This window comes from Maniola hyperantus, chromosome 17 (genome assembly GCF_902806685.2).
Source record: "Maniola hyperantus chromosome 17, iAphHyp1.2, whole genome shotgun sequence".
Taxonomy (NCBI): domain Eukaryota; kingdom Metazoa; phylum Arthropoda; class Insecta; order Lepidoptera; family Nymphalidae; genus Maniola; species Maniola hyperantus.
In genome coordinates, this window is record NC_048552.1 from 831,014 (window position 1) to 853,913 (window position 22,900).

General features: G+C 38.3%; 2 long non-coding RNA genes across 2 annotated transcripts; both read right to left on the reverse strand.

Annotated features, from left to right (window-relative positions):
* Positions 1–1,687: 1,687 nt before the first annotated feature.
* On the reverse strand, positions 1,688–6,322 carry LOC138403473 (uncharacterized). The gene is made up of 2 exons (XR_011237735.1): positions 4,279–6,322; positions 1,688–2,179 (listed from the first exon to the last, which is right to left on the reverse strand). It is a non-coding gene; the product is annotated as an uncharacterized lncRNA (long non-coding RNA).
* A 2,670-nt stretch (positions 6,323–8,992) lies between these two features.
* On the reverse strand, positions 8,993–10,379 carry LOC138403467 (uncharacterized). The gene is made up of 2 exons (XR_011237730.1): positions 9,619–10,379; positions 8,993–9,223 (listed from the first exon to the last, which is right to left on the reverse strand). It is a non-coding gene; the product is annotated as an uncharacterized lncRNA (long non-coding RNA).
* Between the last annotated feature and the right edge of the window lie 12,521 nt (positions 10,380–22,900).

The following is a 22,900-nucleotide window of genomic DNA, read 5'->3' on the forward strand; positions in this document are numbered from 1 at the left end:
GTACGACAATAGTGCAACGGGCGGGGTTTGAACCGTCGACCTTTCGGTTTTCAGTCCACTCCTTTACCAGTTGAGCTATTGAGGCTCTATTTTAGTAGGTACGAGTACCTAACCTAAGTATAGTGGCACCAATAATCGACACTTTAAGGAGGTTGTGTATTTTCATCACAATTTAAAAATAAATGTTTACACTTAGAGCAATAACTAGGAGTGCAAATAATAAAATATATCTTTAAGAAAATATATATTAGCTTTTTATTAACTGAAAAGCTATAGATTAAAAGAAAAAGCCAAATAATCAAAAATATTAAAAATCTCCAGTTATCGACATCGAAGTTCCAGTAGTCGACACCCAGTAATCGACAGTCACCAGTAAACGACACCTAGTAATCGACATCCGCTTCTTTCATCGGATAATTGGATCAATGTTAGGTACTTCGATTAACTACTTACTTTTTAATTTATTTATTTTATAATTTTACGTATCCCGAAGTTATCTTGACAAACAAATAAAAAATTAAAATATATTTGGGTAAGTGTATTTATTTATTATAATATTTTAAAGATCGTATTAAGTATACATATCGGGCAAATATTTATCCATTTTCAATATTCTGTAAAAACCTCTTTTGTTGAGACATACAGGCTTACTATTTCAATGATCTCTTCACGACTGTACAATATTTTGTTTGGGGTGTTAATTAGGCCATCGAAATGTATTTCCTTTTGTCAGAATTATTGTACTTACTTCATATTTATCTTTTTGCACATCTTCCACTTTCCCTGGAAAATATTCACCTTCGTACTTTACTATTACGATTTTTCCTGGAAGTAAAGTCTTACTTTTCTTCAATCTCCTGGCTTGCAAAGAAAACAGTTTGTTTTTAGGTAAATAATCCGCTTTATAGTCGAATACCGGTAATTGTGGTTTGTAGCTGGATTTCTCTAGACGTAATTCTTTTGTTACATTCTCTATTTCTGATCCTTCATCATCTGCCAAATTAGTGTCTTCAGATGTCATTCTTCTCGAGTTCTTTTTTTCCTTGGCATTTAAATTTAGACTTGTTTCTTTTATCTTCAATAATTTAGTCTTATATTTTCCTTTTTAGCTATTCTCTGCTTAGATCTCTCTTTTTTTCCTCCTGGATTTACTTTTTATCCATTCTTTCTCTTCTTTTTTTTCATAATATTGTTTCCACGCTTTGCTTTCTGCACACTGTCCAATTAATTGTCTTTTGTCATTGGAACGTCTTTCAGATAATGCTAATAACCATCTCATTAATATATCCTCTTCTGTTTTTGATAAGTCTGTGCTCGGTTCCATTGTGCAACAAGTTGGAGTATTCCCTCTGACTTTATCGTGTTGCATAATTCGAGCCCAATTTTTTTAACTGCATCTTTTCTTCCTTTTTTACGGCCTCAATGGCCTTTTCTATCAGCAGGTGTAATCTTTTATCGGGGCCATCTGTGAAACCAACTATCGACACATTTATATCCAGTCATCGACACTTTGTCGATTACTGGTAGTTAAACACTGATCAATTGCTTTCAAATATTAAATCAACAAGGAAAGAAAAAAGAGCTAGATTTCATTAACAATTAAATAAACCTCAAAAATAATTATTATCGACATATGTCGATTATTGGAGAAAGGTAGTGAAGCAGTGGGTTAAATAAAAACCAGCAAGCAGTATAATCGCTCCAATTTATTTATTAATCATTCATCGCAATAATAATCACTGATTTATATTTAATACTATTTACAACACATTAGTTTTTGCTTACACTGATGTATTTATTACTGTTTATTTATATCACTATTAATTTGCATTGATTTACTTGTCACAATTTCTACTTACACTGAATTTACCGATTAACTAATATTTAGAACACAAACTGGCATAGTTTTTGCTGACACCATGTTACGTACAATAATATCTCTCGAAATGAGCTCTCATGGCTTTTTAAAGCTGTATCCCTACCGAAGGCGTCCGGTAGGTGGGCTGTGATTCGCTGTTAGGCTGCGGTTGGCGGTGATTCGCTGTCAGTGGCGGTAAGTGGCTGTCATTGGCTGTGATAGACCGGCTGGGCAGTGATTAGCCGGCCTCACATAGGTTGGCTCGGGTTGGCTCGGATTGGCTCGGGTTGGCTCAAGTGTGTGGCGTAACATTCGGCCGTCCTGAAACAATGATTGCTCCCGCAATGGGAAAACGTTTGGTTAACTTTCTAGTAGGCAATAGCTCAACGAGATCTTCGGTTTCACGTTATTTATAGGAATAGTTGGCAATATAGGAACCGTAAGCACTGTGATATGGCAATTAAGGAGTCTGTTGCACCCAGGCATGTAAATAATTTGTAGCCTCCAAGCCCCTTAATACTTCAGGACCTACCAATGCCTACCAGCTTAGTTACAAGAATGTACCAGGGTAAATGTTATCAGTGTTTACTTTTGTTGCAAAGCTTGTGGGGACTTGCTGCTAAATAACTAAATCCCCCTGTCATACAAAGTTACATTATCTAGTTAGCTTTATCCTATCACAAATTTCGAAAACAACATATTATAATAACCAACCTGTATACTGATCATAAGCGATAACCTTTCGCTATCTTACGGAAGGGTCATATTATGTGATTACTGGTTAACATGAACTCTGTAAAATCCTAATCCAATGCTATTGGTTTGTGATTCAACCTGCGATCTTATCTAACTATAAAACCGAGACAGAAATCTCAATATTCATCAAAATTATTACCGTTTTCAGTAAGAATTTTATTATTTTCCATGTCTTACTTTTAAGATTTTTTTTTGAAAGACTAACCGGCGGTAAAGTTGAAGTAAATAGCTACTTGCTGTGAGTGCTATTACCCCTTATAAGGAATCTTACTTAAATTCCTGCATGTAAATGTTTTAACGAGCAATGAGATGAAAGTACTGCTACCGAATACCGAAACTTAAGACTTGGCTACCGAAACTTAGACTTGGCTACAAAAACTTAGACTTGGCTACAAAAACTTAGACTTGGCTACAAAAACTTAGACTTGGCTACAAAAACTTAGACTTGGCTACAAAAACTTAGACTTGGCTACAAAAACTTAGACTTGGCTACAAAAACTTAGACTTGGCTACAAAAACTTAGACTTGGCTACAAAAACTTAGACTTGGCTACAAAAACTTAGACTTCGCTACAAAAGTTAGACTTGGCTACAAAAACTTAGACTTGGCTACAAAAACTTAGACTTGGCTACAAAAACTTAGACTTGGCTACAAAAACTTAGACTTGGCTACAAAAACTTAGACTTGGCTACAAAAACTTAGACTTGGCTACAAAAACTTAGACTTGGCTACAAAAACTTAGACTTGGCTACAAAAACTTAGACTTGGCTACAAAAACTTAGACTTGGCTACAAAAACTTAGACTTGGCTACAAAAACTTAGACTTGGCTACAAAAACTTAGACTTGGCTACAAAAACTTAGACTTGGCTACAAAAACTTAGGCTTGGCTACAAAAACTTAGGCTTGGCTACAAAAACTTAGGCTTGGCTACAAAAACTTAGGCTTGGCTACAAAAACTTAGGCTTGGCTACAAAAACTTAGGCTTGGCTACAAAAACTTAGGCTTGGCTACAAAAACTTAGGCTTTTGGTATCTAATATCTATGCAATTTCGTAGGTAGCTCATGATTGAATTTAGGCAATACAGGATCTTTAGTCAAATAATAACAAGTGTTCTATCCATTTCTACTATTTCAGCTACTCGTACATAACCAGGTAGGCGTAATAGCACAAACTGAACTAGATCTAATTATGTAAAACGTCAGTCTAGTCGGCTTAGTAAAATTTTTGACGGTATTTATGGTCCACCTGGCTAACAATGAAGGACACATGGCTAAATCATATGGTTCAAAACAAAATTACCATTTAAACCGAAAATCTAAAGGTAGAATGAGATTAAATTTACTCGGTTGAAAACTTGTCAGCAAAAGTACGTTACATGTGTTGTACATACAAGCACTACTCTTTTTTTCAGGTAACACAAGTATTATCAAAACCATAAGGATGTCTAACTAGTAATGGTTATTACTAATTCGTTTCCTAAAGTGCCTGATTCTGCCGTCATTACACTATTTACTCGTACCAATACACTGGCTCGTACATTATGTGAGACTACGTCTAGAGCCGTATGCGAGTAAGATTTACTTACTGTGCTAAGTTACAACACGTACCAACATCATGAACACTACCTTTAGTATAATAATATATAAAAAAATGAAGTCATACCATACAACATAAATGAGCACTCCCGAACAGGCAATGTTGCGGCGGCATATAGGTACCCGCTGGCTGCAACCCTGCACTCCATGATGAGGTACCTCGCACCGACTGCTGGCGTCAGGCCACAGAACAAAGCCGCTAAGTGGTGACCATCATAGGTGGTGACACTTGCACTTCACGGACTCGCCAAAAGTTCCGAGAAAAGAAAGATAACTTTGAACACAATATCGTTTAAATACAAGTAGCTTCCGGTTGGTTTATGAAGGACGTCTCTCCCTCTTATAAAGATCTATATTCATTTTACAACAATCTAACACCAGATAAAAATTAATTTCACAAGAAACTCCACAGTCAACGTAAAATATGATAATATGTAAAACAGAGTTTGAGCACACTGAAACTGTTTAGCAATTGACTCTTAAGATAATATCTGATATCATTGTGCCCATCAAAATCATTTATACGTATCTCACACCTGCCCTCTGTAGTCTGTATGACTGCGGCGGGAATATCACCGACTTAAAAAAATTAACCTTAGAATTACACTACGACTGAACCGTTTACAAATATGAAAAAAATTACGTCAAAGCTTGTTTCAAAATAATATTCTGGCTGAGATATGCGGGTAGTCTGAAAACTGCTATCATCGATTACTAGATATTTTTGTTAACTTACGCGAAGCTTAAAGGAAGGGTTACTGTTTGACCTGAAATATGTATGTCTGTTCGTAACTACTCGACAACTTAACCAATTTTGATAAATGATACATCATTCGTCTTGATGGCGTGTGTCACCAAGTACATAAAATACTTAATAAAAAACTTAAAGTTGCGGATTTTATGCGCTTTAATGTGCGGGCTGAAAAAGGTGCGGTGCAAACCGCAGTCAGGGGTTTTTAGAAAACTATTTTTAAAATTACTTGTTAAGTTTTACGTACAGGTATTTTATTTATTTACGGACAAACTCAAAAATAATGCTGTCTTTTTTTTTTAAAACATTTTATGCATGATTTTTAGTTCTTTTTCCTTAGTTTAGACAACATGATACCTCTCATATAATATTTTTTTTACTGTAGCGGTATGGTGATATAGCACTCTTATGGTTTTCCACATAGGAAAAACAGCATGCGTGGTTGGGAAGCACTTCAACTAAGACACCAAGTATGTTTTCTAGAATTAAACTGCGAATTCAAATTGCGGGTATCTCAGTGAGATGCTGCGTATTTTACACTATGCATTAATATCATTATAAACGGGATCAAAATTTGAAATGAGTAATGGATGGATCATACCTCGGTTAACATGTCTACGTAGCTGTGGAAGGTTGACATCGAGTGTCGAAACCATAAACACTGCAGATGAATATCTCTTTCCAAAATTCTTCTAAGGATTTTCCGGGCCGCAGAAGTGTCTTCTTGCCGCTCGTTTTACATGAATTTTCACGTGGTGATTTGTTCTATCCTTGCGGACAAACAAAGCAGCCCGTCTTTTTCGAATCGGCGCGATTATGCCACATAGCCTTCCTTATCCATCCCACTTCTGAGATGAAGCAGTGGGTTAAATAAAAACCAGCAAGCAGTATAATCGCTCCAATTTATTTATTAATCATTCATCGCAATAATAATCACTGATTTATATTTAATACTATTTACAACACATTAGTTTTTGCTTACACTGATGTATTTATTACTGTTTATTTATATCACTATTAATTTGCATTGATTTACTTGTCACAATTTCTACTTACACTGAATTTACCGATTAACTAATATTTAGAACACAAACTGGCATAGTTTTTGCTGACACCATGTTACGTACAATAATATCTCTCGAAATGAGCTCTCATGGCTTTTTAAAGCTGTATCCCTACCGAAGGCGTCCGGTAGGTGGGCTGTGATTCGCTGTTAGGCTGCGGTTGGCGGTGATTCGCTGTCAGTGGCGGTAAGTGGCTGTCATTGGCTGTGATAGACCGGCTGGGCAGTGATTAGCCGGCCTCACATAGGTTGGCTCGGGTTGGCTCGGATTGGCTCGGGTTGGCTCAAGTGTGTGGCGTAACAGTAGTTTACAGGAACTAGTGTTCGACACCGGCTGTTTTGACAAAATTATTATGACCTCAAATAGTTTATCTACACAATCATTAAAAGGATATCTATAGAAATCCATAGAATAAAGTTTCATTCAAATAACTTTCACAGTATTAAAACAATTGTAAAAAGTTTGGACTCACCCTCTTAACGATTTCTTTAACAAATCTTGATTTTTTTACGGACGAGCGGTCTTCACTTAGTTTTTAATTCGACATTTTAAAATAAAATGGCGGATTTCCGTGACATTTTACTGGATGACAGTAGGAAGTACATTGCCTATGATTCAGTGTTGCCAAATTAAAAAACTCGTTGTCTGTCCTTATTTTCGACGGTTAAAGAAAAAAGTGTCGATTATTGGTCCTTAATTTAATTTAATTTAAAACAACTTTATTGTTACTAAAATTACAGAGAGTAAGAATACAGGATACACTTAAAAACAAAGGGCGACCTTATCACTAAAGAGATCTCTTCCAGGCAACCCATACTTAAGAACTTATAGAACTGTAAGACGGGGAGTCGCAATGTAGTTATAAATATATATATATATATATATATATATATATATATATATATATATATATATATATTTTATATATATATATATATATATATATATATATATATATATATATATATATATATCCTTGTCCTTGTCCTTGTCGATTATTGGTGCCACTACGGTATATAACTGAATTAAAATGATATTCAAAGTATTTATTTCAAGCAGTCCGACATATTGCTCTTGTATTGTTTACTTACGTCAAGACTACTAGGTACCGTTTCGGAAAGCACGTTGTACTGAGAAGAGAAGACGACGAAACTGATTCGTCGAATCTTAGAATTACGTAGAAAAATATAGATAAAGTTAATTAAACGTAAGTTTTAGTAAATACCGTATCACTGAGATAAATACTGTGTATTGTTTAGATTCTTCAATTACGTGGAACGAGACAAATTCGCTCGCCACCGCAAAGAGATTAATTCGGGAATGTTGATAACATAGTATACGTGATAAACTTCAACATGTGTTGAAGTTGTGTTGCTATGAGGCGTCACGTGGTGTCCTCTTATGGCATAGTTTGATGCAAGGACGAACTTTGACTGCGTGTTAATAATCTATATCCATGCTACAATAATGCGAATGTGTATCTGTCTGTCTGCTACACTTTCACGTCCTTTAGCCGATATTGGCAAAAATTGGCTCAGAGATAGCTTGGAATCAAGAGTTCCACGGGATTTTTAAAAACCTAAATCCACGTGGACGAAGTCGTTAGTCATATTATTAGGCACAGAGATACCTTACATCTCGGAGACAGATATACCTAGGTACCAATCCTGTTGTACGCAATTTCTAAACTAAACTAGATTCAGTTTGTTAAGTTTTATTATTTTAATTTTAATTTTGGGAATCTTGTATAATGAAACCATTTTACTTGGCGTTCATAGGCCACACAAAACAGAGTGCCAAAGACATCTTTATTATTCTTAATTAACTCTTTACTAAATCTGTCAGCGATAAAAAAAACATAAATACAGTACGCCGCAGAAAATAATGTACGTACATCGACCTTTAGAAGGAAATTCAGTTTTGTAGAGCACTGTCTCTGTCGTTGGGACCGACAAAACGTCATATAGGTATGAGTGACAGAGACAACCCTCTACAAAGCCTAAATGTCATTCTAAAGGCAGATGTACATTACTTTCGGCCGCGTACTGTACCATCAGCTCGAAACTTCTGTCTAGTGCCGACGTCACTAAAATGGCAGCCACGCGCATTAGCAATTTGTGGATGAAGCTGTGATAGCCTAGTGGTTAGGACGTCCGCCTTCTAATCGGAGGTCGGGGGTTCGATCCTAGGCACGCACCTCTAACTTTTCGTAGTTATGTGCAAAATATCACTTGCTTTAACGGTGAAGGAAAACATCGTGAGGAAACCTGCATGCCTGAGAGTTCTCCATAATGTTCTCAAAGGTGTGTGAAGTCTGCCAATCCGCACTTGGCCAGCGTGGTAGGCTATGGCCAAAACCCTTCTCACTCTGAGAGGAGACTCGTGCTCTGTAGTGAGCTGACGATGGGTTTGATCACGGAACAGAAAGAACAGTGGAAGTGCAATTCACCAATATTACTATAGGAACCGCTGTCGCCAAACTCATACAAATATACCGATAGTCATATGTTGCACTACAAAGAAACAAATCATTTGATTGTCGTTTAAGTTTAGTCAAAACTAGCCTACGTCACAGATTTGGAAATAAACCCTGACGTTCTAGAAATAAGATTTATTTTGCTTTAGCGGAAGAACGTATTTACGAGCTATAGTCACACTCACGTCACACTAGATTCAATTGTCCAATTAATTCCGCTACTTGACCATAGATGGCGGTATTCTAAGTAGTAGCAATTATAAACTTATTTACTTTAAACATATGGTTGACATTTGCGTGATCGGTCTATTTTTACCTACTCAGTTAAGGCTGCACCACGTAGCTCAATGAATTACCTATCGATATCGATAGATACTCGTTATTTTGTTCATTCGCAAAAATAAAATTAAAAAAGGTAATTATAAAATTGAATAAAAGTGCTGGTATGTATGCATGCCTTTTACAAGTATGCACAATAAATACTGCAACGTATGAAAATAGATAAATTTTATTTATTGCCCTTGAAATAAAACATATTTGTTAAGAAACTGGCGTTTCGAAAGTCTTATTTTTAATTTTAATAAATGGTGTATGCGAACATTTATGTATATATTTTTCGACTATTGCCTTCATCAAATCGGTAACGTGATTAGACGCAGGAATCTCCGAATCACTTTGTCTTTTTGAAGAACCTGGAGTGACCACATTTATCATTTTGTGGCTGAAACCAAAATTAAATTTTGAGAATAAATCCGTACTAATATTATAAATGCGAAAGTGTGTCTGTCTGTCTGTCTGCTAGCTTTTCACGGCTCAACCGATCAACCGTTTTTGATGAAATTTGGTACAGAGATAGCTTGCATCCCGGGAAAGGACATAGGCTACTTTTTATCCCGGAAAGTTGAAAAGTTCCCACAGGATTTTTAAAAACCTAAATCCACGCGGACGAAGTCGCGGGCATCATCTAGTACCTACCTATATAAAAATGAATAGGAGAAAAATTAATTAGTGTGTTTATGAATTAAATTTGATATTTAGTCAGTCAATCTTCATACAAAAATATAACTAAGAGGTGTGTTGTTTTGTATTATAATATCAAGTATTTTCAATACTTACTGAAAGTAATAAAATAAAACAAGGTTATTTGATTAAAAGACTTAACGATTTTCATTGATGGAAGCGCAGTAGGTTTCGTATATATCTATATCCTTTATTTGATAATATAAAATCGACTTCTAAAAAATGTTCAGAGCATATCATGCTTGATTTGGTTGGCATCCAATTAACTCTACCCGTTGCATCTATCCATTTCTCTTTGATGCTTGCATCTTTGGGAAACCTAAAAATATTTTAAATGAAGGTTAGAGGAACTACTGATGTCTATTTAGTGATCAATGCAACGTCTCACTCATTAATAAATTATAATTATTGCGTTACTATTTATTTATATCCTTGTATCGATATCAATCGATAAATTCAATATTCTACTTGGCCACATCACTATTTGAGTAGCGAACACGGAGCGAAGTACTTTCGGAATAGAATCAATCCAAAATAAACTTTATCTTAATTGTTTAAGGTTGATTTTGACTAACCATTCTATTAAATATTAGTAAATTGAAATAAATTAAGATTTATTAGAAAACAATGAAAATCGTACTTACCGATAATACGAAACACCTCCATTTTTAAGATTTTATCTCCTACTATCATTTTTACACTACAAAACGGCAGTACGGCATTGCTAGGGCAATATGAATTTGTCGCGAGACTACCAACTCCACGCGATGTTAGAACGCGACTGGGATCAGTTAAGCGTAACTACGCTTAATTGTGGCACGCGTGCCACGCCTACTTAGCACTTCCACTGTTTTTTCTGTTCCGTGGGTTTGATCATGATGATATACATTTTAGTTTTTTTTCGCTTGGTGTAAAATACCGTATTGAAATGAAATGAACGAGTTGTTATTCTAAGGAAATGAATTTATTTGTGTCATGCAGGACAGCGCAGCGGATTAAAACCTATAAACTACTACACAATGGCACCGATTCCGTTGTCTGAGTATCCGCATCCTTTTCTTTTTAACAATGCTAAAAAGGGACAGAACATGAACTTTACATTTAAAGACTCTAAATTTTAGTGCACGCTACAAAAAACAGTAGGTTCGCGACTGTGCGCTAAAATCACGGGTTTTGCCATCTCAAAATTAAATTTTAAACTGTCAAACTGCGTCTGTCCTTTTCATATTATTAGGTAAGAAGAGGATGCGAATACTCGTAAATTAGGTTGTGCTCAGAATCAGTACCACTATCTATCTACGAGTAGCTACATCTTGGTATTTCGTAATCACGTGAATTTCATCAATCACCTGAAAATTTAAATAAAAAATAACATTGTATTACGTACGTGGGTATAGTACGCGACAGGTCGAGATGGCAATCAGGGAGGGAACGCCCCGCACACCTGCACAACCCCCGCGTTAACCCGGTGCGGGGCGTCCCCCGCCTCATACCCGGATTGCCATCTCGACCTTTTTTTTTTTTTTTTTTCGTTCGGGGAGGAGGAAAATCCTCATGGATGCCTCCGGCATGCCCAACTCCACAATGGCCTACGGACTAAAAACCTCCTCCCCCCTCCGCTCAATCTTTCAGGTAAAACCTTTGCATTGCATCTGAAAGCCATCTCGACCTGTCGCGGTCTATCCATACATAGGTACATAACTAGGTAGGCATTGAACCATATTATGTAAAAGACGGTAGGTAGGTACAGTATGTAGGTCGCATACCGGTGATGTGAATTTCGCTATCATCAAATATTATCACAGCAGGCATCTGACAGAAGCCTTCGCTGATAACTGATAACGCTAGGAATTTCAGACCATAATATTATACCTACCTACTAGAGATGAACTCTATCACACATAGCAAGTGCAAAATCACGTGAAAAGACTTAAATCTGGAAGGGGTATGGCAGTTTTTATTAAACCCATACCCCTTTGGTTTCTACACGGCATCGTACCGGAATGCTAAATCGCTTGGCGGTACGGCTTTGTCGGTAGGGTGGTAACTAGCCACGGCCGAAGCCTCCCACCAGTCTAGATAATAATATGGGTCTCCCTTCTAAGGTCTAAGGACCAAATTGCCTACTTTGTACATAATATGTAGTAGAGTAAAATGTAATAAATTGAAATAGACCAGAAATTTGGAAATTATTAAATTCCAAACCCCTGCCGGGAATCGAACCCCGGACCTTCCACTTACAAGACCACAGTGCTTACCACTGCGCCAGGGAGGTCACCAGGTCGCCAGGGCGTCACCTATAGAAGGGGATAGCAAATTTGTAGAGCGTTGTCCCTGTCGTGGAGACCGGCAAAACGTCATATAGGTATGGGTGACAGAGACAAACGCTCTACAAGGCTGAAATGTCATTCTAAAGGCCGATGTGCATTACTTTCTGCCGCGTACTGTACTTGGTAAGTAGTTTTGGAGTTACAAGCGAACAGAACTTCTTGCTTACATTTTATATTTATGTAGGTACTGACATTTGTTTATTCAGACGACCTCCCTGGTTCTCCCCTCCATAATTTCTAAATTTCTGGTCTGGTCTGGTGGGAGGCTTCGGCCGTGGCTAGTTACCACCTTACCGGCAAAGCCGTGCCGCCAAGCGATTTAGCGTTCCGGTACGATGCCGTGTAGAAACCAAAGGGGTATGGGTTTAATAAAAACTGCCATACCCCTTCCAGGTTAGCCTGCTATCATCTTAGACTGCATCATCACTTACCACCAGGTGAGATTACAGTCAAGGGCTAACTTGTATCTGAATAAAAAATAAAAAAAAGTTTAACAATATAGAAAATTTTAACGACCTAGCCAAGTAGGTAGGTATAGGTAGTAAGTATACTACAAATAAAAGCAGCGATGAGGTAATATTGACATTATAAACGCAGAGCACACTATATGGGTGGTGATATCATTCATGTACTACTCTATTATAATAATAGCAACATCTTACATTATATAATGTTTAAGTTGCTACCTAAAGAGAAGCCCATGCGCCGACAAAATTAAAAATCACTTTAATTTTTTGATAGGGTTAGAAGCAGGCGGAAGTCCATGATAGTCCCAATTTTCTAGTCTCTCTCTAAACTTAATTTAGAGTATCTGCATCCTTTTCTTTTTAGTAATGCTAAAAAAGGAACGGAACATGACTTTCACATTTAAAGACTCTAAATTTTAGTGCACAATACAAATTTAAACAGTAGGTTCGCGAGTGCGTGCTAAAATCACGGGTTTTACCATCTAAAATTAAATTTAGAAATGTCAAACTGCTTCTGTCCTTTTCATATTACAATAGTAAAAAGAGGGTGCGAATACTCTAAAATTAGGTTGTGCTTAGAATCGGTGCCTGTACCAGGAAACCGCGCCGGCTCACTACAAAGACCTGATAGATTGACGCTGGTTCCCTGGGAACAGGGACGGGCGCTAATGTGGGACGCAACATACGTGACACATTGGCCCCGTGTCATATCAGGGAGACAGCATCAAGACCGGGAGCCGCAGCAGAAACAGCTGAAAACGGCAAGCGGCGCAAGTATGCCTCTCTTATCGAGAGTTACAGTTTTGTTCCGTTTGCCGTGGAGACCCTGGGGCCATGGAGTCTTAGTGCTAAAAAAAATTTACGAGACATTTCAAAATTTCCTCATCTGGTGACAGAAGGGCTGGCTCATTTTTTGCGCAGGGGTGAATACGTATCACGTGACAGGCTTGCGATAGGCGTAGATCTCGCGATCATTACTGTCAAACGTCACACGTACCAGCGCCTACAGAGAGACAGCAATAGCCACAAAGCAAAATAAGAAGAGAGACAGCAAATGAACTGTCGCTTTGCTACTGCTGTCGCGTTGCTGTCGCTACTGCAACATTTTACGTAATCACCCCGCGGATCAGCCTGGCTATCCAGCACGGAATTGCAGCCAGTATTTTTGGCACCATTCCACGCGGGCATGATTTTTATAGTAATTAGATAAGGCTAGCTAAACTTAAAGTTTCATTGTAATATTTTCATTTAAAAAAAATTTAAAGTAAGTAACATTAATTTCGAAATACAATTAAGTATTTTCAGTTATCTAGCACTGTATCAACATTATCTCGGGCGTGTTTGCGCGTCGTATCTAATCTATTGTCGCAGCCTCCTTAGCTGCAACGTGGCCTACATCCGAGCCGTAATTAATGCTGAAATAGGAAATTTATTAATTAGACATTTATGCATTTTATTGAAGAAATTAAGAGGGTGTCTCAGGTGTGGTATGTGTCTGCTAGCTTTTCACGGCTCATCCCATCCGTTCAGCCGATTTTGACGTTTGGTATGCAGAGATTGTTTGAGATGCAAAATGTCTGCATTTTAGGAGGTCGCCTAAATAAGGGATGCAGCTAAGTAGCATGCCTTATTTAGACGACCTCCTCTATGACATGTGCAGCGGCCACCAGCGCCGAACGGGCGAGAGGAGCAAGTATCAAAACCTCGATGGGTACAGCTTCATAGGTATTTGTGTATTTTGGAGTGGAGACAGGACCTTGGGCTCGAAGGCTCGGGCTTTAAAGATGTTTCAAGAAAGGTTATCGAGTCTAGGTTATCGGGATTCAAGAGCTGGCAGCTACCTTGCCCAAAAAGTTAGTTCGGTCATCAAAAGAGATCAGTATCTACTGCCAGAGTCTTGGGTACAATACTCGATGCGGCGATTTGGATGTGGTTTTAGATATAATTTACTGCAGTTTTTAGTTAAGTATTTAATTTTGATTAACTAACACTCATGGTTTTGTAATAACATCAATTCTATTAAGTCGGGTACAGATTGCTGTAACGTAACATGCAATGTAACACGCAATGAAAGAATATACCGTCCACATTGTCGCAATGTATCATGCAATGTAACAAAATTCCCATAGGATTCCCATTCCACAAATTCCCAAAATTCCCATCCCACGCGCGCAAGGCGTCCACAACGCCTTGCGCGCACGAACCGTGCACAGTACGCGCACGAACAGAGCTTTTCAACTCGTGCGCGCTGCGATCCGCCATATTTTGTCGGTTTTTCGCCGAACACAAAGGGGCGCGCAGCGCGCACAAAGATGCGAGTACGTACGTGCTCAGATCGTGCGCACGCTGCGTCCACACTTATGAAATGCTCCTTTCATGTTACATTGCATGTTACGTTACAGCAGTCTGTACCCGGCTTTAAATAAACTTAAATCATAATTAAAAGTGAAAAAAAACATTAAATTAAGACTAAAATAAATTAAATTAAATCTAAAACCTCATCAAGACCACCGCAGCGAGGCACTGTACCCAAGATGCTGGCAGCATTACCCCTTTGGATGGCCAAACTAATTCTTTGACCAAGATAGCTGCCAACCAGCCAGTTGACTAGATAACCCTTTTCGAAATTTCTTCAAAAAGAGCTCGAGCCTTACTAGCACTTCTAGGATATTATATTTTCAAAACTGTTATATTTTTGCTTCCAATATGGAAGAAGCTAGTGGCATGCGTCAGATAAAGTTTCCAGCATCCCGATTGCGTAATCACTAATCAGTTAACGGATAATCCCGTTAATTGATTAAATAAATTGGCTTTATCTCGGCTATTTCATTGTATTGCATCGCGCTTATAAAGCTTATTGCTTTATCAATCACAAGGCCTTTTAACTACGAGTTTCTATTGATTGGATGTATCTCTACTTTAATATAGCCGAGCGGTACGTACCACAGAGTACATTGGTATAATGTACGCACCTATAGTCCGCGACAGGTCGAGGTGGCAATCGGGGTATGAGGCAGGGGGATGCCTCGCATACCCACACGTCGCCCGCGCTCGCTCGCACCGGGTCAGCGCGGGGGCTAGGCGTGTGTGCGGGTTGTTCCCTCCCCGATTGCCATCTCTACCTGACGCCGAGTCTTTTGTCTACCATTGAACCTTTTATGGTCATCATCATCTCAGATCGTCGGCCCACTACTCCTCCCAGAATGAGAAGGATATAGGCCACAGTCCACCACACTGGCCAAGCATTCAGTGATTCATTTTTATATCTTCTAAATATATAAAAGGAAAGGGTGACTGACTGACTGACTGACTGACTGACTGACTGACTGATCTATCAACGCACAGCTCAAACTACTGGACGGATCGGGCTGAAATTTGGCATGCAGATAGCTATTATGACGTAGGCATCCGCTAAGAAAGGATTTTTGAAAATTCAACCTCTAAGGGGGTGAAATAGGGGTTTGAAATTTGTGTAGTCCACGCGGACGAAGTCGCGGGCATAAGCTAGTCCATACTAATATTATAAATGCGAAAGTGTGTCTGTCTGTCCGTCTGTCTGTCTGTCTGCTAGCCTTTCACGGCCTATCCGTTTAACCGATTTTGACGAAATTTGGTACAGCGATAGCTTGCATCCCGGGGAAGGACATATAGGCTACTTTTTATCCCGGAAAATCAAAGAGTTCCCACGGGATTTTCAAATACCTAAATCCACGCGGACGAAGTCGCGGGCATCACCTAGTATAGAATATCTAAAAGCGATGTGTGAAACACCGACAGGTTATACCTATAGCATGCGACAGGTAAAAATGGTAGGTAACTACCAATTACTATCAATCTAGTACCATAATAACAATATCCAGCCAACAGATTAACCCGGTTAATTTTTTCAGGCGTTTATTTCTCAGATGGCGAAATTTAAGATAACATAGCTACCTAATAGGTCGACCTGCTCTACATAATTTTAACTCATATTCCGTATCTTTTATATATCTATATTTTGCAGTTTTGCAGGTTAATAAGCACATGAGTAGAAAATAGTCTATATCTACTCGTGTGGTATAAGTAGGTACCCTGTTTAGCAACCGACTTAGGACTTCGGAATGATCTAAAGCCGCTTCCCTCCATAGATAGAGTATATTTGGGCATACTTCGATACACGCATATCAAACAGTAAGCTGTCCGCTTAACCCAAAGAAGCTGCAGTTCTAGTAAAATACACGTGACAATAACACGTGAGGAACCTCGCCCCCACGGAAGACCACCTGCTCATCACTCTATCTCATGATTAGTGCAGCAATTGACAGAGCATTCCGTGGAACAAGCGACGCCCACTAACTTCATTATTTCTGTAAATATAGTAAATTCCTCCTCTGATTACATGATAGGGTAATGGGTTAAAGACTGAAAATATAGACACCTACCTTTAGGTAAGTATCTTAACCTTGGTAGGATGTTATAATGAACTCTTGTGCACATTTGACATTGAGTACCAACTCCTTCCATTCGATCGGATCCAAAGGCGGGTTGTTCGACTTGTGGACGACCCCAAACTAACCGGCTCGTTGGAAAGCCTGGAACACCGCAGAGACGTAAGCTCTCTTTGCGTGTTCTACCGCCTCTATAATGGAGAGTGTTCCGAAGAGTTGTCTCTCATTCCACCCTCCTTTTTCTCACCACCTGGGTTTCTGGAGCACTTCGACCACCCGTTGTGCCAGATCCTTTTTTCCACGCACATGCAAACTGTGGAACCAACTCCCATCGGCGGTGTTCCCACTAGATTACGACATGGGGTTATTCAAGGGGCGGACCAACAAATTCCTAAAAGGCCGGCAACGCATCGGCGGTTCCTCTGGTGCTGCAAATGTTCATGGGCGGCGGTAATCACTTAACAATCTATTCAAAAAAAAAACATTGCGTAAAATACTTGGTTGAGATAGGTTGGAGGTTGAACTCCCATTATACCTCATCGTCGCATGACGCATCATCAACCGATAGACGTCAACAGCTCATAGGATTCTTGTCACTTTCACCCACTCGGTCTTGCCTGCCGTATCCAATGAGGCAGAGAGCACAAGCTCCATCTTAGGCTGCATCATCACTTGCCACCAGGTGTTAATGTTCTGTAGTCTGTAGTAACTACTCTATGTTAATTCTAGTAGTTATTAAGCTACACTATGTAACCTAAAAATGAAAATGACATTGTTCTGTGTGATAAGTATGAGAAATAAAGTAGGAACTTTCCACATCTAGGGCCGTAAAATATTTTTTTTTAAAAAGTACCTACTTTCTAAACATAACATCAGGTCTGATTGCTGCCAAGCGCTCTCAGAACAGTACAAGCGCTAGTCTATAATTTTTTTTAAATGGCTGTTCGAAAACTTAGACTCCAAGCAGTCTTAAGTTTTCGAAGCTCTGGTAACTACTGTTTATATTTAGACTGCACCATCACGTCCAACACACCTAAACATCGTATGGAAACCTGCACGCATAACATGCTACCCATAATGTTTTCAACGGTGTATGAAGTCTGCCAATCCGCACTTGGTTAGCGTGGTAGACTATGGCCAAACCCGAGAGGGTTCTGAGGAGACTCGTGCACTGCAGTAAGCCGGCGATAGGTGATCATCATGATGCATAAAAGGAAGCAGTTGTGCCACGGAACGCAGGAATTCCACTCTGTCAGAGTGAATTATAATGTGAGGGAACTCTCGGTTTGATCCTCAATCGACGATATTACTTATGTCAAACATTGGGTATGGTGACATGAAATCAAAGACAAATAGGTCAGTGACGTCGAAGCTTCGACATTTTGTTAAGCGCCGTATTCACCATCCATCCCGGCTGTACGTCAGCTCAAAGCCGCGATGCTGGATGTAGCATACTGCATACACACCATCGTGCACGCATCAAGCAAGGGAGTATTTAAACGAGAGAGAGAGAGAGAGCACTCGCGTTACGAAACAACCTCTAAATGGTAAAATCTGCTGTACAGCAAGTCTATTCACCATCAAGCATGCACGACGCAGGACGACTCTGTTGTACGCCCGCGCTATTCACTGTCCATCTGCACGACGCGGGCGGTGGTGGGGGCGCTCGCTGGATGCATTAAGCGTCTATTCACCATCCTTCCCGGCTGTACGTCCGCTCAAGGCCGCGGTGCTGGACGCTAAATTCATCGTGCACATTCAGCAAACAATCTAAATATATAAAAGGAAAAGGTGACTGACTGACTGACTGATCTATCAACGCACAGCTCAAACTACTAGACGGATCGGGCTGAAATTCGGCATGCAGATAGATATTATGACTAAGGCATCCGCTAAGACAGGATTTCTGAAAATGCAACCCTTAAGGGGGTAAAATAGGGGTATGAAATTTGTGTAGTCCACGCGTACGAAGTCGCGAGCATAAGCTAGTTAATAATAATTATCGACGTACAGCAAGCCTATTCATGGTCTTTTTGCATCGTGCATCGTGCATGGCCTTGGCGGGACGTACAGCAAGATGGATGGTGAATACGGCGCTTAAGAAGTCCCCCAACTGTCGTAAAGTGTGACGCTGCAGGAATTATCTGTGCAAGTATAGGTACTCGTAAGGTGTCGGTAGGTAGGCACATCTATTTAGTTGCGTGTGGTCTACAGGAAGACACCAGCGCAGAAATAGGTATAATAGGCGACGTTCGTGCACTGATGCCCCACTTGCCTCAGCTGCAGTGCACTTGCACTACCTACGTTTAATGGAGACGAAGCGACATCGAGCTGTCAGTCTAATACTTATAGATAATAACATGGTGCAGTGGTTCAGCGGTTTTATACGATGACTAGCTTATGCTCGCGACTTCGTCCGCGTGGACTACAAAATTTCAAAACCCTATTTCACCCCCTTAGGAGTTGAATTATCAAAAATCCTTTCTTAGCGGATGCCTGCGTCATAATAGCTATCTGCATGCCAAATTTCAGCCCGATCCGTCCAGTAGTTTGAGCTGTGCGTTGATAGATCAGTCAGTCAGTCAGTCAGTCATTCAGTCAGTCAGTCAGTCAGTAACCTTTTCCTTTTATATATTTAGACTAGCCATTTTGACTTATATATTACTTCGTAAGCACAGGGCCATTGAAGAAGCAAAATGGCACCGACTCATTGGTCCTAAAATGTTTATTTAGCAGTGCCACCTCAGTGACGTCTGGATTTCAAACGGGTCATCTAAGAGGTGGCGCTAATTTATTTGGTTCCAAAACCATGAAACATTTTGTTCGTTGGGCATATCTTGTCATTTATATCGATGTGACTAGCTTATGCTCGCCACTTCGTCCGCGTGGACTATATAAATTTCAAACCCCTATTTCACCTCCTTAGGGGTTGAATTTTCAAAAATCCATTCTGAGCGGATGCCTACGTTATAATAGCTATCTGCATGCTGTGCGATGATAGATCAGTCAGTCAGTCAGTTAGTCCACAACGCTGGCAAAAACGAAAACAGGTGATACTACCTATGATTACTGATACCACAAAAAAAAACGCGATAAAAATATAATAAAATCCTGTGATTTGGAAAGTTTACGATATATTGCAAATAAAACATCTGACGCTAGAGGTCAACGAACTTTGCGTAAGTAGGCCACTCATTGACCTGAGTTTTGCACGCTATACATTGCGAGTAGAAAAATACTAAATCACTAAAACTACAAAATGAGGCTAATGGTTACATATTGACATTGGATAGTGTTTAGGTAGTATAACAATAACGCTAGCGTTCTGGTTACACCCTGTATATTGCAAGATCTTTATGACGTCACTTAAACTTCTAACATGGTTCTATCTAACGGCACGTATTATGTTTGTTAGTTGGTTTGTACTTCAGTCAAGTCGCAAAGGACGAACGGATCAACGTGATTTTTGCATGGTTATAGTTAAAGACCTGGAGAGTGAGATAGGCTACTTTTTATTCTGGAAAATCAGAGTTCCCACGGGATTTTTAAAAACCTAATTCCACGCGAGCAAAGTCGCGGGTATAAGATAAATGGTTAGAGTTGCTATTTATTTCTTGAAATTGCTACTAAACTCTTTAGATTTTGCTTAAGAATTAATTCTAAACCATTGACATTTTATTTGTAAACAGAGGCACGTCAAAATGATAGACAAAATACTACAGACGTAACAGATAATATATAGCAGCTAATCCAAAGGTCTTACATGGTGAAATTGATTTTATTATATTTTAGAAGTAAAGTAATTGTAGATTTAAATAGAGTATAATGTGGAATTTTGAAGTGTATAAATTTAAAACTAAAGTTTAATCTCTATTGTCGACTCTATTGAATTTGAGTTTTATATGGTATCATTATACTTATGGAAAGGGTAGCCAAAGGGCTATAAATGGCTCTGCTTTGACGGTAGACATCATTAATTTTCCTATTTTTAATAAGAAGCTGTGACATACCTACAGGTACGAATATTGTTGATTTTATATTTCTATTGTTATACTATGTATGTTGTTTTATGTGTTGGTTGATGTGTAATTTATTATACATCTGGTATTCCTTTGTAATAGTTTATGCTTATACCCTATGTGGGTTGGATATGTTATGGTAATACCTACCATAGTTGTATCTATTTTTCAATAATTGTGAATAGACACCGCCGAGTTTTTTCTTGCCAGTTCTTTCTCTCGGTAGATATGCTTTTTCGAACTGGCGGTAGATTTTTCTTAAAGGAAATAATAAATTATATAATGATAAAGCAATAATTAATGGTAAAGATAAACTTTGATTTGGAGGGACTTTTCCCTGAATAAAACAGTTTATTTCCTTATACAATCTTTTATTTTGTTTTCTACCTTCAACCACGCCCTAGCTTTTTGATAACGAACTAAGGTTTAGGCTCTCAGTAGGTGATTCCTGACTCTATTGTCTCTATACAAATGAGGCTAATCTAGCATCAGAAGTGGGATACGATATGGCTGAATTGTGCCTTTTCTAATGCAATTGTACAAGTTTCAGAAATACCGGCCAATTCGGATGGCTTTGTGAAAAGCCATCAAAGATGTTCCAACAGGCGTTGTGATGACTGACGGCCACGAGAGGTACCACAATGGACATTGGATACCCTAAATCTGGAAATCTTAATATGAAAATATGGTATGAAAAAAAAAGTGAAAGTGAATTAAAACTTTTTTGCAAGACAATTTTTCAGGCAGGTAGGCCTTAGAAAGTTTTATTGCGTAATCATGGACCTATTAATACTCTGTGTAATGTAGTAACACAGTTTCATAGTACCTGTCGTCATTTTATTTGTTTTAAAACTAATTGTATTATAGAAATAAAGATGTGGGTACTAAATAAATAAAATTTTTGCGGGTAATTTTGTGTTCAGTATAGATGTTCTGTTTCAATGACTCAGATTAATGTTTGAAGGTGTTTAATCGCATGATGTCCCAGCTAGTAACACAAATCGATATTACGTAAATTAATGTTAAAAATTTGCAGGTAGTTAGTTGGTATGAAATTTTTATTAAATGATCATACGATAAAATGTGGTTAAATGTCAGACTGACCGAGCGGTGAAAAACTAAAGCAAGTTTGTCAGTAAATATTTACTGATGATTAATTTGTGTTCTATTTTAATTTACGTCTGACGTCTAGCCGTATATTCGTAATTTATATGATAGTGATGTTGACATTGAATCATTGAATATTGTTTTACGAGTGATGAGTCATCTTACTTTTTTTTTAGTTATGTTCTTGAGGCATTTCCTATGTAAGTACTTCGAGAACGAAGTACTTTTCAGGTTGGCCGAATAGATGTATATAATTTATTTATGTGTTACATAATGACAGAGAGAAAAGAAGGAAAAAAAGAACCAAAAAAAAAAAAGAAAAAAAAAAATTTTTTTTGTTGTAATTTTGTTTCAAATTAAGAACAATACAGAAATACATATTGCATCATTCGTTAAATATTGATGATTCATTGATCAGAAACGCGATTAGCGTGGCCATTTTTGTAAATTTGCTATTGACTTTGCATCGGAGTTCTCACTCGCGAAACGTAGAGATGAAAGATTTGTGATACCTACCTACAATAATTAAGAAATTTTGTTGGAGTTTATTTTTGTAGTTTTTATATAAGGATAGGTTAGGCTGCTGATGTCTTATCCTGTTGCTATGCCGCTAAGTCTAGTAGCTACTGATTGTTTGATGTCATTGTTTTTTTATATATACCCACCGTTACGTAATGTGATGAAATGGAGCTGCCAATCCACACTTGGCCAGCGTGGTGGACTATGGTTAAACCTGAAACTTAAATTTAGAATATTGGAATTTAGAGATTATTGACTACCCACTTGTGTTTAATATTTTTTAATGCCGTATTTTGTTGTTTTGTTTGAATAATACTTTTGATTTTTTGACGTTTTTGATGTTTGAAGTGTTTAACTATTTTTGATATTGATTACTTCTTTGACGATCTTTTTAATGTAAATTATTTTTGTGGTATTTTTTGACATTTTAGTTTTTGATACCTACCTTTATGTTTTTATTTACGATCTTTTTGGATTTTTATATTTTATTGTGGAAAAATGTTTTGGTA